The sequence below is a fragment of the Chinchilla lanigera genome, unplaced genomic scaffold, assembly GCF_000276665.1.
Source record: "Chinchilla lanigera isolate Chin_1 unplaced genomic scaffold, ChiLan1.0 scaffold00046, whole genome shotgun sequence".
Classification (NCBI taxonomy): Eukaryota; Metazoa; Chordata; class Mammalia; order Rodentia; family Chinchillidae; genus Chinchilla; species Chinchilla lanigera.
Window position 1 is genome coordinate 4,976,411 of NW_004955447.1, and position 15,521 is coordinate 4,991,931.

Sequence of the window (15,521 nt, forward strand, 5' to 3'; positions counted from 1 at the left end):
CTCCCTAATGAATATAGATGCAAAAATTCTCAATAAAATACTAACAAACAGAATACAACAAGTCATCAAGAAGATTATATACCATGACCAAGTAGGATTCATACCAGGAAATGCAGGGATGGTTCAATATATGCATATCAATCGATGTAATACACCATGTCAATAGAGCAAGGACAAAAATATGATCATCTCCATTGATGTAGAAAAAGCCTTCCATAAAATTCATCACTCATTCATGTTGAAAACCCTATGGAAAATAGGAATAGATGGCCTTTACCTCAGCTGATCAAAGCCATCTATGATAAATCAACAGCTCACATCATACTAAATGGTCAAAAATTGAAAGCTTTCACTTTAAAATCAGGAACAAGACAAGGATGTCCACTGTCACCACTCCTATTCAATATAGTTCTGGAAATATTGCCTAGAGCAATTAGACAGAGAGAGAAATAAAAGGAATAAAGATAGGAAAGGAAGAAGTGAAATTGTTATTATTCACAGATGACATGATACTCTACATAGAAGACCCCCAAAACTCCTCAATACGTTCATAGGATTGGAAGTCCCATTTAACCCAGCTATTCCCCTTCTGGGTATTTTCCCAGAAGAACTGAAAACATCATACCACAGTGATATATGTGCACCCATGTTTATATTGTTACATATATTGTTTATATTGTTACATATATTGTTTATATTGTTACATTAATTTGTTACAGCTAAACCATGGAAACCCAGATGCCCATCCACTGAGGAATGGATAAAAACGTTGTGGTATTTTTATACAATGGAGTACTACTCAGCTATTAAAAAAGATAAACTCAAGGCTTTTGTAGGTAAATGGACACAACTAGAGACCATACTCATAAGTGAAATAAATGGGACCCACATGTGTAAACATCATATTGTCTTCTTGGTGTAGGAACCTGAAAGACTAGGTAAAACTCAAATCGTACAACAGATGATAGGAAAGGGAAAGAAATTGCCCAAAGGAAGGAACGACTGGGATGAGAGAAAGAAGAAAAAAGAAAGAAGGCAGGCAAAATATAAATATATATATGAATAGCTGTGATGACTGTATTGCTGTTGTCTGATGGTATATTGAAATGAACAGTTAATGCTCACAATTTTTTATGTTCTGATTGCTTTGCATGCTTGTGTCTGGTGGTCTGAGCAACTGATTTGAAGGTGACAATATGCAATGGAATTACAATGGTAAACTCCTACCATCTTGTCTACTGAAACTCTGTATTGTCTCTAAGGTTTTATTGAAGAATTGTTTCCTTATTCTCTTTAATGGTTTGAGCAATCTTTCATTCTTACATCCGATAATCTGAGCAATGTAGTTGAGGATAGCAATATGCAACATAACAACCACTATTGATTTGTATTAGTTTGTCTTGAGACCTTGTATAACTTTGAATGTTCTTGCTTTGATTTGTTTATGTTCGTGATACTGGTATGCTGCTACTGTTCTACTTCTGTATTTGTTTGTTTCTCGTGTCCTACTCTTTTAAAATTCTTTTATTTTAAGCCAGTGCATAAAATATTTAGTGAGCTTAAAGTTTATTTAAATAAACAGAAAAAAAGAATTTTACTACTAAAATGTTCAACAATCTTAAGAAAAAACAAAAAACTAATTGAGTTAAACAAAAGAGTACAAAACACAAATGCTCATTTTGCTAAAGAATTAGAAAGTATGAAAAGGAAAAAGGCAGAAAAAGATGCTATGAAAAAGGCAGTGGAAAGGGCATATAGGAGACTTGACCAATGTGAGGACAAAGTATCAGAAATGGGAAACAAAGTGGATGGAGTAGACCAAAAATCTCAGTGATACCCCAAAAACAGACACTATGCAAGCTAGATCCAATAACTGCTAGATGACCCAAATAATCAATAAATAAAACTTTGGAATCATATGAATAAAGGACAATTAGAAAGCAAATCAAATGGTATAAGCAATTTATTCATTGAAATCATAACAGAAAACTTTCCAAATCTAAGGAAAGTATACCATATTCAATTACAAGAGGTAGATAGAACCCCTAATAACCATGGCCAGAAAAGAACCTCCTCATGACACAACATAATCAAAATTCAAGAAATTCAACAAAGGATGGAACACTAAGAACTATTAGGCAAGCACATAAAGTGAAACTTATACAAGCAAGTTTATCCAAGTAAGTGGGGAATTCTCAACACAAATCTTAGAGCCTCAGAGAACTTGAAGGATAATTTTTCAAGCTCTGAAAGAAAACTTTTATTAAATCAGACTTTTTATCTTGAAAAATTAACCTTCAAAATTAACAGAAAAGTAAAAAATTTTCATAACAAAAAAGTCCCACGGAACTACATGACCACTAACCTATCATTGCAGAAAATATATGAAGCAATTCTGGACAGAGACAGGGAGCCCACCAGCACCAAAAAGCCCAAAGAGAGCATATATTTACCTGTGTTTTCATCACTTTTCTCATTCCTGGGCCCCAACACCTGACACCCACAACTTAAAGTAGGCAAGGTGTATCCTTGCCCTCATTTTCAGTCTTGGCCAGCCTGCACTGGGCAGGACAGCATGGCAGAGGGACATGGTTTAGGAAAACTTGCTCACATCATGGCCGCCAAGAGAAGACCCAGGAAGGAAGTGTACTGTGTACTTTCCTTACATGTCTTCAGGACATCTGTCCTATTGCCCTGTGGTGAAGTTCTGGGCTTCCTTTAGTGCTGTCTTTTCAGCAACCAGACTGTCCTCTCTTACTTTGCTGGCTCTTCCTTTCCAGGAAAATAGGAAATTTTTTAGATGGCATTTGCTTCTGATTTTCAGTATAAACCTAGCTAAAAGCAGCAAACATCCGTCACTCTCTGAATGTTATGCTCCTTGAAATGTCCTCTACCAGATTAATGCATCCACTACCCTTAATTTCAGTATCCTGAAAGGTCTCAGGACATGAACAAATGCAGACATTCCTTTCTGCCAGAGTATAACACACATAGCCAGGGGTCCAACTGCCAATGGAGTCCTACATAGTTCCCAAGTTAGATTTCCTGAGCCTGTTCCTACCTATCTGCCTTTCTGTCAGATTCTGGTCTTCAGAGGTCAAACCAGAATCTTTCATTAAGAATGGCTTACAGCCCTCTAGGGGTTCTCTAGTTGGCATCTCCAAAACTTCAGGTACCCTGACAGAGAAGGTCCCACTCCTATTTCTGAAATCTCTCTCACTTTCCTCACTGTTGGGACACAATTCCTGACACTCTCTATTTAAAGGAGGAGAAATTGATTTTGACTCATGTTTTCAGTGCATCGACAGCTGGTCCAATGCAGGGTGGAATGGCAGAGCAGCATGAGGGAGGAGAAGGTGCGCACGCCGTGGCAGCCAAGAAGCAGAGAGTGGAGGGAGGGGCTGGGCAGGGAGAGCTACCCTTCCAGGTCACACCTCAGTGATTCACCTCTTCCAGCCAGACCTCACCTTCCCACAGCAAGCCAAGTGTAATGTGCCCACAATCCATCACCTTCCACAGGTCCCATTTTTGAGCCCATGGGGATATTCAGGGGGCATTCTTGATCTACTCCATAACAAACTGGGAAAGCAGTTAAACAAAAGGAAAAATAAAAGAATCAGCACTAGAAAAATAATGCAATTTCAGAATTCAATAAGGAGCAACTCTCAACATCAATGATCTCAACTCCTCAATCAATACAGAGAATATCAGATTCAGTCAAAAAACAAAATGCAACTATGTATTTATTGTCCACGGAGACAACTTCATCCAAAAGTGTGTATGTGAACCTAAAGTGAAAGAGTGGAAAATGATGATCATTCAACTGGAGCCTGAAAACAACCAGGAATAGCTATGCTATTTTCAGACAGAGAAGACTTCAAGCCAAAAGCAATCAGAAGAGACAGAGACAGCCACTACTTACTAGTAAAGGGAACAATAATAGGAAGATATAATGACTGTAAGTACTGTACCTGTGAACCAGTTGTACATGCAACCTCCCAAATAGAATCAGACTTCATTCTCACAATTAGGTCACCCAGACCCCCACCCCAAAAAGTCAACCAAAAAGTGTCAAAATGAAACCACACCATTGAATAAATGAACTTGACAGGTATCTATAGATTATTTCATCCAACAACAAGAGACACACACAGAGAATTACAGATCATATAACAGAGAACAGCACACAGAGAATTATAGATCATATCTTAGGCCATAAACTTGCTCAAATTAATACAAAGAAATTGAAATAATTCCTTACAAAAAATTAGATTATATCAAACTGAAGCTAGAAATCATCAAAAGAAACTCCAAAATCTACACAAACACCTGGAGATTGAATAATATATTATTGAATAGTCAATACATCACAAAAAAGGGGGACAAATTAAAAATGTCCTAGAATCAAATGACAGTGAAGCACAAAATACCAAAACTTTGGGGACAAAATTAAAGCATTCCAAGCTGTAAATACACACACAGAAAAAGGGAAATTCAAGTAAATAAACTAATGATGAATCTCAAGGACCTAATAAGATAATATTTCAAATCTTAAAAAACAGAAGAAATTATAAAGATCAGAACATAAATTAATGAAATTGTTACTAAAAAATACAAAGGGTCAATGAATAAAAGACTGATTTCTTTGAAAGGGTTGGAAAGGGGTCTGAGAGTGAGGGTGATAAGAGAAAAAAAGGAAAGATAAGAAGAATCCAATGCAATGTGCATATGTACTAGTTCCTCCATTGTGAATATACTTACTGTATGCTGCAACCATAGTAGCATAAATTTGTGAAATAAATAAATAAGAGTCAAGGAATGGATGGAGAAAGATATTAAATGTATCAAAGTGCATTAAGTAAAGTCATTGCAGAAAACTACTATTCAAATCTAGAGGGATTAGAATCCAGGCAAATGAAGGATTCACAACCCCAAATAGACACAACCAGAAAAATACCTTACATATCATAGAAGATTCCAAATGGAGTCCAAAGACATGTTTGTATTCCAAAATGGAGAATTCCATTTGGAGAATACTAAATGGAGAATACTAAAATCTTTTAGATAAAAATGTCAAAAACCTATAAAGAGAGCCTGTACTATTACCAGCAGATTTCTCAACACAAATCGTAAAGGTTAGGAGAGGTTGGAGTGAAGTTTTTTCAGTCCTGAACAATTATCAACCCACATTACCATATACTCCAAAATTATCCTTCAAAATTAATGGAGAAATAAAAATTTTCCATGACTAAAAGAATCTAAAGAAAGTTATGACCACCAAACCAGCATTGCAGAAAATACATACAACATTCTCCCTTCCCGGGTCAGACAGGGAAACTTGCTCCGCAGAGGACAGATCAGGATAGACCTATCCAGTATCTCAAGAGAAACTTCTCATACACCTATCGTGGAACCCTAGTCCTGAGACACAGTGGGAAGAATGGATGTTAAAATGACACTGAAGGAAGCTCCTCTGCATATCACATACGCCATGGGTTCTAAACACTTTAGATACAAGATTCTCTGAACCATTCTTTTTAATCCTCTTTCTCACCTTTCTGTCTCAAAAACCAAGGTCATAAATTTGGTCTGCCTAATGCCATGGCTCCACTTTATTCCAAGCTATGCAGATTCAGCTTTCCTTTTAGGTGACAGCTGATTCTATCCTCAGGACTGAGAAGGGAGCCATTGAGTTTTTCTTTTCTCTTTTTTCCTGTTCTTCCTTAAAAGGTCGCTCCCTCTTGCGTGCTTTCTCCTCTCCCACTCTGAGGCTTTCAACAATCCACGAAACCCAAATCCTCTAACTTTTTGTGATAATAACTAACTGAGAGCACTAAGGAGCTAGGGGATGGGTGAGGTAAGCACAAGCTCAAAGTTTCTCATGGCTCCAGGGTACACTTGCCGTTCCTGAGTGGGAAGGGGAGGCACCACGTGTCCTGCCCTCATGTTAATGGGGACAGGGAGGAAAGTAGATCAGTAGATCCTGCTGGGTTACTTGGTTGAAAAAAGGTCCAAATCCAGCTGGTCTCCCCTTTTACTCAACTAGCAGCTCCTTGCTGCCCTGGAGAAGGAAGGTCGCAAACATTCTGCTTCCGCTGAGCCCCAGCCCAAAGATGCCTGTCACTGGAGTTTTGTGCACAGGCCCCGAGAAAGTTCCACCATTGTGGCTAAGTACAGCCATCTCTGGTGCAACTGGCATGACTTCCTAGATCCTACAGGTGTCTGCTCTGGCCCTACAGCTGGCCGCAGGACTCTCATGGCACCACACTAGGTTACTTCTGTAAGGCTGGCTTGCTCCCTCGCTCCACCTTGTTTGATTTTATTTCTTATGATAACTTTGGCATCAAGTTTATTTTGCTGTCTAAATTGATATGTACTCTATAGTTACTAAGTGGTATCTCCAGATATTTTTAAAGACCTCGCATGGGTTCTTTACATATGTTACAGGTTTCTTTGTATAAATACCCTTAGGGCCAGGTGTGGTGGTGCACGCCTGCAATCCCCCACCACCACCGCACTCGGAAGGCTGAGGCAGGAGGATCATTGTGAGTTCAAGGCCAGCCTGGACTACAAAGTGAGCTTAAGCCTGACCTAGACTGCATTGTGAGACCCTGTCTCAAAAAGAGAAAAAAAAAAAGACCGTTAAGGTGATTTTTTAAAAAGTAAAACCTATGCCTAGTGTAAGAGTGTTCTGATATACCGTGAGAATGCAAACATGTTTTTATGTCCTTGAAGGGGCCCAATGCCTGGAAGCTGAATCAAGGCCACTTGTTTCCTCTCATTAAAGCAGGAATGGGATGATCAGCATTGCATGGTCTTGGGATAGATTTCTGAATGACTGGCAGGGACACCTGGACTCACCATGACAGAACATGGGGATGGGTCTTTCCTGACCTCAGGAAAATTGGGCAGGCCATCAGCCTGACCTGAGGAAAATTGAGGCTGATTTAAATCTCAGGAAAATTGGAGCAGATTAACTAAAGCCATCAAATAGCAAGAAAATGAGGGGAGTAGTACAAGAGCAGACATAATAGCAGATTCCAAGTAGAGGACCTAAAAAATGTTATTATCTGCCTTTATGTCTTTCCAAAACTGTACAAGGGAGATCCTAAAAGATGTGCCATACACCTTAGAAGACTATGGGCAATTCAATGTCTATCCCTAAGCATCACTATTAGGTTATATTTTACAAAATTGAGAACATTTTGAAAAGTATGATTTTTCTTTGTATTTCTCTAAATGTTAAAGATCAAAAAGACGAGGTCTCAAATTTGATAATATAAATACATAAAAAAAAAAACCAAAGACCCATATAGAAATCTGCTACTCTTCCCTTTTCTCTTTACTGATTTAGTACACTGCTAACTAATTGGAAATAAAAGAGTATTCACAGTAGCCTAGAGTGTCATGCAGATGACTTATATAAGAAAAAGAAGCACTGATTAATATCCCTTAGGAAAAAGTTTGACTAGTCCAAACGAACAAAAAAGATCATTATAATTTAAAATGCCCAATGCATTAATAATCAAATTCAGCAGTGCTACAGGATACAAAATCAACACAAAAAATCAATCATGTTCCTGTACACCAATAACAAACTCACTGAGAAAGAAATGAGAGAAACAATACCATTCACAATAGCATCACAAAAAATTAAATGCTTAGGAACTAACCTAATCAAGGAAGTGAAAAATTTCTGCAGTGAAAACTGCAGTACTCTAAGAAAGGAGATCCAAGTGGCTATAAGAAAATGGAAAACTATCCGCTGCTTCAGGATAGGTAAAACCAATACAGTCAATATGGCCATGCCTCCAACACTGATACACAGATTTAATGCAATCCCAATCAAAATACCAATAGCAGTCCTCACAAGGCTAGAGAAAATTCTAAAATTCACATGGAACCAGAAGAGACTCACAGCAGCAAAAGCAATCCTGGGAAACAAGACCAAAGCAAGAGGAATCATGAACAGAGATTTGAAGCTATATTATAAAGCTACAATGATTTTTAAAACAAACAGCATGGTACTAATACAAAAGCAGACATATGGGTCAGCGGAGTAAAATAGAGGATGTAGAAACAACCGCAAGCACACTCAGCTATTTAATCTTTGACAAAGGGTACAAAAATACACAGAGAAGAAAGACAGCCTCTTTACCAAATGGTGACGGGAAAACTGACTGTGAACATGCAGAAGACTGAATCTAGACCTGTATGTCCCACCATGTACTAAACTAAAGGCAAGATGGATCAAACTAAATGTTAAAGCAGAAACACTTAGTCCACTGGAAGACAAAATAAGTAAAACTCTTGAAGTAATGTGCCTCCCATCACAGAAATGAAGCAGGCACATGTGAGCCCTTTAATGAATAAACTTTTTGTGAATAAATAATCAGTTAGTATCTTTAACTTTTTTATCCTTACTTGTGCTAGTAATAGCGTTACTTTATTAAAATCTGCCTAATTTTATCATTAGTGGGTCTGAGAATTAGGTTCCAAATATCTACAATTTCCTTTAGTGGTGGATCTGTGACATTGTACTTGTGTCAAAATTCATAAAATATAAAAATGAGCCCCTTTGTAAACAAATGGCCTTGGGTGGTGATGATGTACCACTATAGGTTCATCAGTTGTATCAAATGTACCATTCTAGTTTGGGATGTTTATCATGCGCAAGTCTATAGATGGGTGACAGAGCAGGGGTAAGTCGGGACTATTCCCACTCAACTTTTCTGTAAATCTAAAATATCTCTCAAAAATGGTAGCCAGGGGCTGGGGATTTAGCTCTGCGGCAAAAGCGCCTGCCTGGCAAGCGCAAGGTCTTGATTTCGGTTCCCAGTACCGGAGAAAAACCAAAAAAAAAAAAAAAAAAGAAAAAATGGTAGCCAGTAAAATAAATAAATAAATAAATAAATAACTGCAAGAACTACAGCAGGCTCAGGAGGTATGGTAGAATATATATAGGTAGAAATGTAGAGGTAGAAAGTAGTTTTGAAGGAGTGCAGGAAGTTAGTACAATCGAATTCTATAGCTGAAGACGACTGAGGCTCATTTGTGTTGGTAGAAAACATAAAATCGGAAATTTTGTAATTATCAAGATAAAACTCTCTTTATCAATAAACATAGATACAAAGCAAAATCCGAAAGCTGTTTCTCTCAAATAACTGAATAGCCAAATTTCGTGTAACTTAAAATTCTATGAAACTGAGGAGAGTATGAATAGCAGGCCAGTGTGGCAACTAAATAACAAGTTAATTAAGGGTATTGGGGACCTCCAGTAGTGTTCTTCAATGTTATTGAGGGAAATTGGAAATAACACATAGGCTTCATGAATCACAAAAGGACAAAAAAGTAACTCCTCACATAAACCTAATCTATTCTTGGACTTGAAATGTATGTTTGAATTTGAGCATACTGTGTGATATTATGTAATAGGCAAAGTCACTAAGCATCTGTGCATGATCTGTTGGATATTTTGTACAAGCTACAGTGTCTGATAAGAGTAACACAGAAAAGGCAGTAGGCTGAGAGCCACCCTGATGAGTTATGTGGTTCTTGTCCTCATCAGACAAGGATGAGGACAGATGACCTCTAAAATCTGGCCTTGCTAGGACCAATGCAGAAGGCTCTGGCATTGAATTGGCCACTAATATCTGTAGGAATTCCCCAGCTATCCTAGAGTTTGGTGGCTGGGTAACTTCAAAACTCTCAAGAAGTTAGATATCCCAAGGAAGTGTTTTCATAAGAAACCCTGGTACCTGATTTCTAAGACTGGGGAGTGGGTGGGCAGTTTTGCCCATTTGCTCAGTGAAAATAACAAACCAAAAGAAAGGATACTAATAACTATGATAGTGCAGACCATAGTAGTCTAAGCATGTGGTTCCATAGCCTGGGTCCCCTGCACAGTACTTCTAAACCTTAAAATTGTGCTTGGTATTGAGTAGGTAGTTGTCTTTCAGGAATCCTTTCCTAAAGAACTGAGTACAACGGGAGGTCCCTGAGGTAAGACAATTACTAACCCTACAGAATTGGTTTCAAGGATGTAAGGTAGCATTCACTGAGGAGGATTGGAGTAGTCACTGTCATTATCTATAAGAACTACACAATAATCTCTGGGGTTCTGGACAAAACTCATTCTCAAATAAAAGTTGTTTACTGGTTGGCTTAAATGGCCAAAGCAGAAAAGTATGAAATTGGTCTAGTGAACCTTAAATGTCTTTGATCAATCTTATTCCCATGACACAAAATCATTTTCAGTTATCTTCCTGGGGATAAGTGCTACATGGACAGAACTTTTATGCTTCCTATCAGTGCCCTTCTTGAAACTGCACTAGAAGTGATATCATAATCTCACTCCATCATTTACTGCACTACCATGGCCCAGCCCAAATGCGCCTCCAGCTCCCACAGTTCCTTCAGCTTCACCAGGACTCTTGACTGCCAACAGAGAAATAAACTGGAGCTACTGCTGTAGGTCAGCAGTCAGGCTCACAGATGTCCACGCTGCTGTCTCCTCTCCGGGACAATTAACATTGTTACTGGCACAAACTACTCCTGGATTTGCATGAAAGCTATTAAAAAACCACCTTGGCCCTCACATTGCTTTTTATCAGGCCAGGTTAACACTCTATCAATGTATTCTGTAAACCATCTTCTAATTATACTATCTCATATTTGATTTAAGTTCCTTATTCCTTTTCATCTAGATGCTCCTGAAAAAGTAGATCAACAAATGAGATCAAAAAACAAATATACAAAAACACCACCTGGGTTCTGAACTAAGCTGCATAGCTCATTCTGTTCCATGGCTACAAGCTGTTTCTTAATTGCAGACAGCTCTCATAGTATTGATTGTCCTTGCTCAAAACATTTGGAAAACAAAGAAGGAATAATCAGTGGAAGTGGACCAATATTATTAAAAAATGTTTCAAGTATATACCTGCCCAATTCCGAGTGAAACTTTTTATCTTTGTGTGAGGAAGATATTATACACATTTATCTTCCAAATGACTTCAAGCCATATTCAGTTACCTCTCTGTAGCCACACATTTGATATTTGGTAAAAGAGTAAAACACTATTGTAAAACCTGATCACTGACATTCATTTAAACCAATTAAAATATTGACTATAGGTTCCAATTATCTTTTAAAATATTTGCAGAAGACTACACAACCAAAGCGCACATTTGCTGAATGAAAGGTAGTGTAGTATAAAAGTAAACAACATGAAGTTAGACAGAATTGATTTAAATCCCAGCTCCATGGCATACTATGACACCTGTGATTAAGTCATCTCTAGGAATAGATTTTTATTTGTTCATATCTGTGGGAGCTGAGAAGTCCAAGAACACAATGCCAGCATCTGGCAAAAGCCCTCTTGCTCATAATGACATGGTGGATGACATCACTTGGTACAACAGAGAGAGCACGTTGGGCCAGTGTCTCTTCCTCTCTTCCACATCCACAAATGCTATCATGGGGCCCACACCTACATGACTTCATCTACTCTTAATTCTCTCTCAAAGGCCCCACATCCAAATACCATTAAGTAGGGTTTTGGGGATTAAGTTTCCAACACATGAACTCTGGGACACACCCAAACCAATGTGTGAACTCTGAGTAAAGAGATTGTCCTTCATAGCACAAGTAGGTTTCATCCAGTCAGTCGTCAGCCTGAATAGAATCAAGACTTGCACTCATCCAGGAAGGAGGAATTCTGCCAGCATATGGACTTTAGACCTGTATTTAAACATTAGCTCTTCCCTGAACTTCTGTCTACTGGCCCACCCTGCAGATTTGGGGCTTACTAACCTCCATAATTACATGAGTCAATTCCATAGAGTAAATCTCTCTTTAAATACTATAACCCTATTAGTTCTGCTTTTCTGGAGAACCCTGACTAACATAAACTATATGTTTCAATTTTCCTAAGTGAAAACAAGGGACAAATATACCTACTTCATGTAGAAGATGATGAATGAAATATTTGATCCATATCATCTATGATGATATCAATGTAAACTTGTTAATACCAAAACCTCAGGAAAACAGGAAATTGCTTAAATAGAATATTAAGTTGTATACTTAAAATTCATAAACTCATTCATTCTTTGCTTTTCCTCTCTATCATGCTGTCTCTCCAGATATCTGTGAGTTGTGATCATGCTATAGGGTAGAACTTTAAATTTTAAAGATTTAGTACAGCAAAAAACACATTGTCATTAATCCCCCTCAAAATACTCCTCCCTGCTTTGAACAAAAGTATCCATAGTTCTTACCACTTTCTGAAGCAGATCTGAAAGTCCTCTTTCATGGGTGTCTTTATAAGGTTTTATCAAAAATAAGGTGAATTCTGCTGCTAAGCAACAGGCAATGGAAAAGCCGGCTCATAAAAATATTATGGTGTTCTTATGCACTGTATTCAGCAGATCTGGCACCAAGTGACTTCTATCTTTTCCTCAAAGTCAAAATGATTGTGAAAGGTAAATGCCTTGATCCATTCAGGACATCAAGACAGTTATGGTAGTGTGAATAAAGAAATTCACAAAAAAAGTACTTCCAGAACTGCTTTTCTTGGTGGCAAGTGGGTTGGAAGATACCGGGAGTATTTTGACAAGGATCAATGACAACGTGTCTTTTACTGTAATACATTTTTCTTTAAACATTCACCATTCGATCACACTGCATATGTGGCTCACTTTCACATCGTATTCCAAGCATGAGCACAAAATAAATAAATCAGGGCAGAAGAGATAGGTGGAGAAAACTGAGAGCAATTAGTGGTCATCTCAGTAATCCAAGGAGAGGTAATGGCTTGGGCTAGGGCAGTGACTGTGAGGGGCTGGAAAGCAATATTCTTCTGGATGTTTTCTGCACACAGAGTTGAGAGGACTTACTCACCGATTGGGTGTAGGGTGTGAGAGAGACTATTGTTCTCCTAACTCTTCTCTCTGCTTCTGCCCTTTCCTGATTTAGAACCACCAGATCTAGCAGGTTAAAATTTAGGTCATGGCATCTGATTCCTGTTCTCAGAAACTCCAAAGACTTTTCATCATCTGTCATAAAATCCAAATCATCTGGTTCCCACTGTCTTATCTCCTCGTCTCCCGCATACACACTATGCTCTGCCTTGACCACTTGCTTTGTATTCTTTGAACACACTGGTAACAGTAGGACTCTGAACACTATCTAGAACAATCTATCTATAGATAGGGATTACTTTAGATCTTCAGTCAAAAATTATTTATAGAGTCTTCCTTGACAACCTGATCCAAACATTCACATCGTTAGACCTCCTTGGCCCATCTGAGTGGATCCAAGATGATAGCATAAATCATCAAAGATAGAGTTATTTTATCACCCTTGAAAGATATTGAGATGCTTTCTTGTAAACATGAAATTTACTTTTAAGAATCCTAAGGATCAATGCAGGGAAAAATTCAAATGAATGAAAGTGTTACACAGCTAAAGATTTAACATGACTGTATGTATTCTTTATATATATAGCATATATATATATATATAACATATATATCTTGAGATTAAAAAAGGTAGGATTTTCAAATACAAATATTAAATTGAAAATTATATGGACATATACTTTACATTGTGTTTGATTTATAGTCTACATAAGCAAACCTACACAGTATGTTCTAGAGTAGACAGATCTAGGAGTTAATCTGATGAAATATATTTACTGATTCCTCAAAGATCTATTTCTTAGTGTTCTACAAAGATTTTGATGAAGGAAGATAATATTGGTATTATAAAATTAACTGAAATTTCAACATGTCTATATTTAGGAATAATTAAAATATAGAATTTCACTGTCTTGAAAGATTACAACTCCAAGTGTTTTTTGAAAAAAAAATTTATATGATATTTTAAATTTTTTGCACAGTTATTTTTCAATGTAAATTTTCTGGTTTGTTTGGGGTTTTTTTGTTTCTTTGTTTGTTTGGTTGGTTTGTTTTTTTGTTGTTTTGTTTTGCTTTTGAAGCTGGGCTTGAGCTCATTATGTAACCCAGGCTGACATTAAACTTATAGCAATCCTCTTGCTTCAACTCCCCAAATGCTGGGATTATGGCATGCACCACCACAGCCAGCTCTGCTTTTTTAATCAATTCCAGTAACTCATAGTTTTCCCTAAAGTTATTCTCTTGAGATTAAATATATTTAGTATAGATTCACATATTATCATTTCTTTTCTCTTTTATATCTATTACATTTTTTTTCATTCTTTAAATTGTTATATATGTGTGTATTTAATTTCAATGTAAATTACTTTCTTTAGCTTAATTAATGTGTTGGTCCTATATCTCCACTGGTACTATCCTCTGCGTATTTGCCTAATATTTTTATTCTTTCTCTTATTTTTAGCTTTCCTTTCATTTTAGTTATGTATATGAAAATGAATAGATACAGGATAACTGGATTTTATTTTTTTTAACCATTAGAAGAATTTTTGTCTTTTACTATCCATCTTGAAACAACTTATGTATATTCATATAATAAAAACGAAAGTCTTATAACTTCCATCACCTTTCTTTCTAACATTAGTTTTCTGTGTTTTCTTGCTAATTTCTTATCATACCCTGTAAATACATATTCATTTCCCAAACAATTAAGACCTTAGTAGATATTTTCATGTACTCCCACCCTTGCTGGGGAAGGTTTGCTACATCTTAGTCATGACAGTCTCATCAGTATTTTTTACACAGGCACCACTTGTTGAAGAGTCACCCTGGTCTATGCCTTCACCTCTGCTAGCACGCAGGGCAGTGCACTGCTAGTAAAAGCTTTAACAGGCAGCTGTCATCTTGTGCTAACGACTGTCAGCCACCTAACACCAAGTCCCATTAGTGGTAGTCAGAGAATGTTCCAGTCTCTGAACTTCTTAATACTTATCTTCTTGGAACAATCTCCAAGCATAGCAGACAACTAGACAAAGTAAAAGTGTGAAAGTTGAGGACTAACATCTGTTAAAGAAAGGAGAAGCAATATTGGACAATGGGGCTGTCAGATTCCATGACCAGTCTGACAAAAATCTCTGCCAAACCAACAGGGAACGTAGAAATAGATAGTACCTGTCAGGAGAGATGGGACTCTTAGGTAGGGTTAAATAGGGAGAAGGGGTTTAAAAAACAGGAGAACAAAAACCAGAAAACACCTAACCAAAAAAGAGGACCATAGGCCAATCTATCTAATGAATATAGATGCAAAAATTCTCAGTAAAATACTAGCTTACAGAATACAGCAAATCATCAGAAAGATAACACACCATGACCAAGTGGGATTCATCTCAGGAATGCAGGGATGGTGCAGTATACACAAACCAATCATTGTAGTACACGTTATCAACAGAGCCGGAGATAAGAATCACATGATTATCTCAATAGATGCAGAAAAACTTTTGATAAAGTCCAATTCTTATTCATGATAAAAACCCTACAGAAAATTAGCATAGATGGACTTTACCTGAATCTGATAAAAGCCATCTCTGACAAACCAAGAGTCAACAT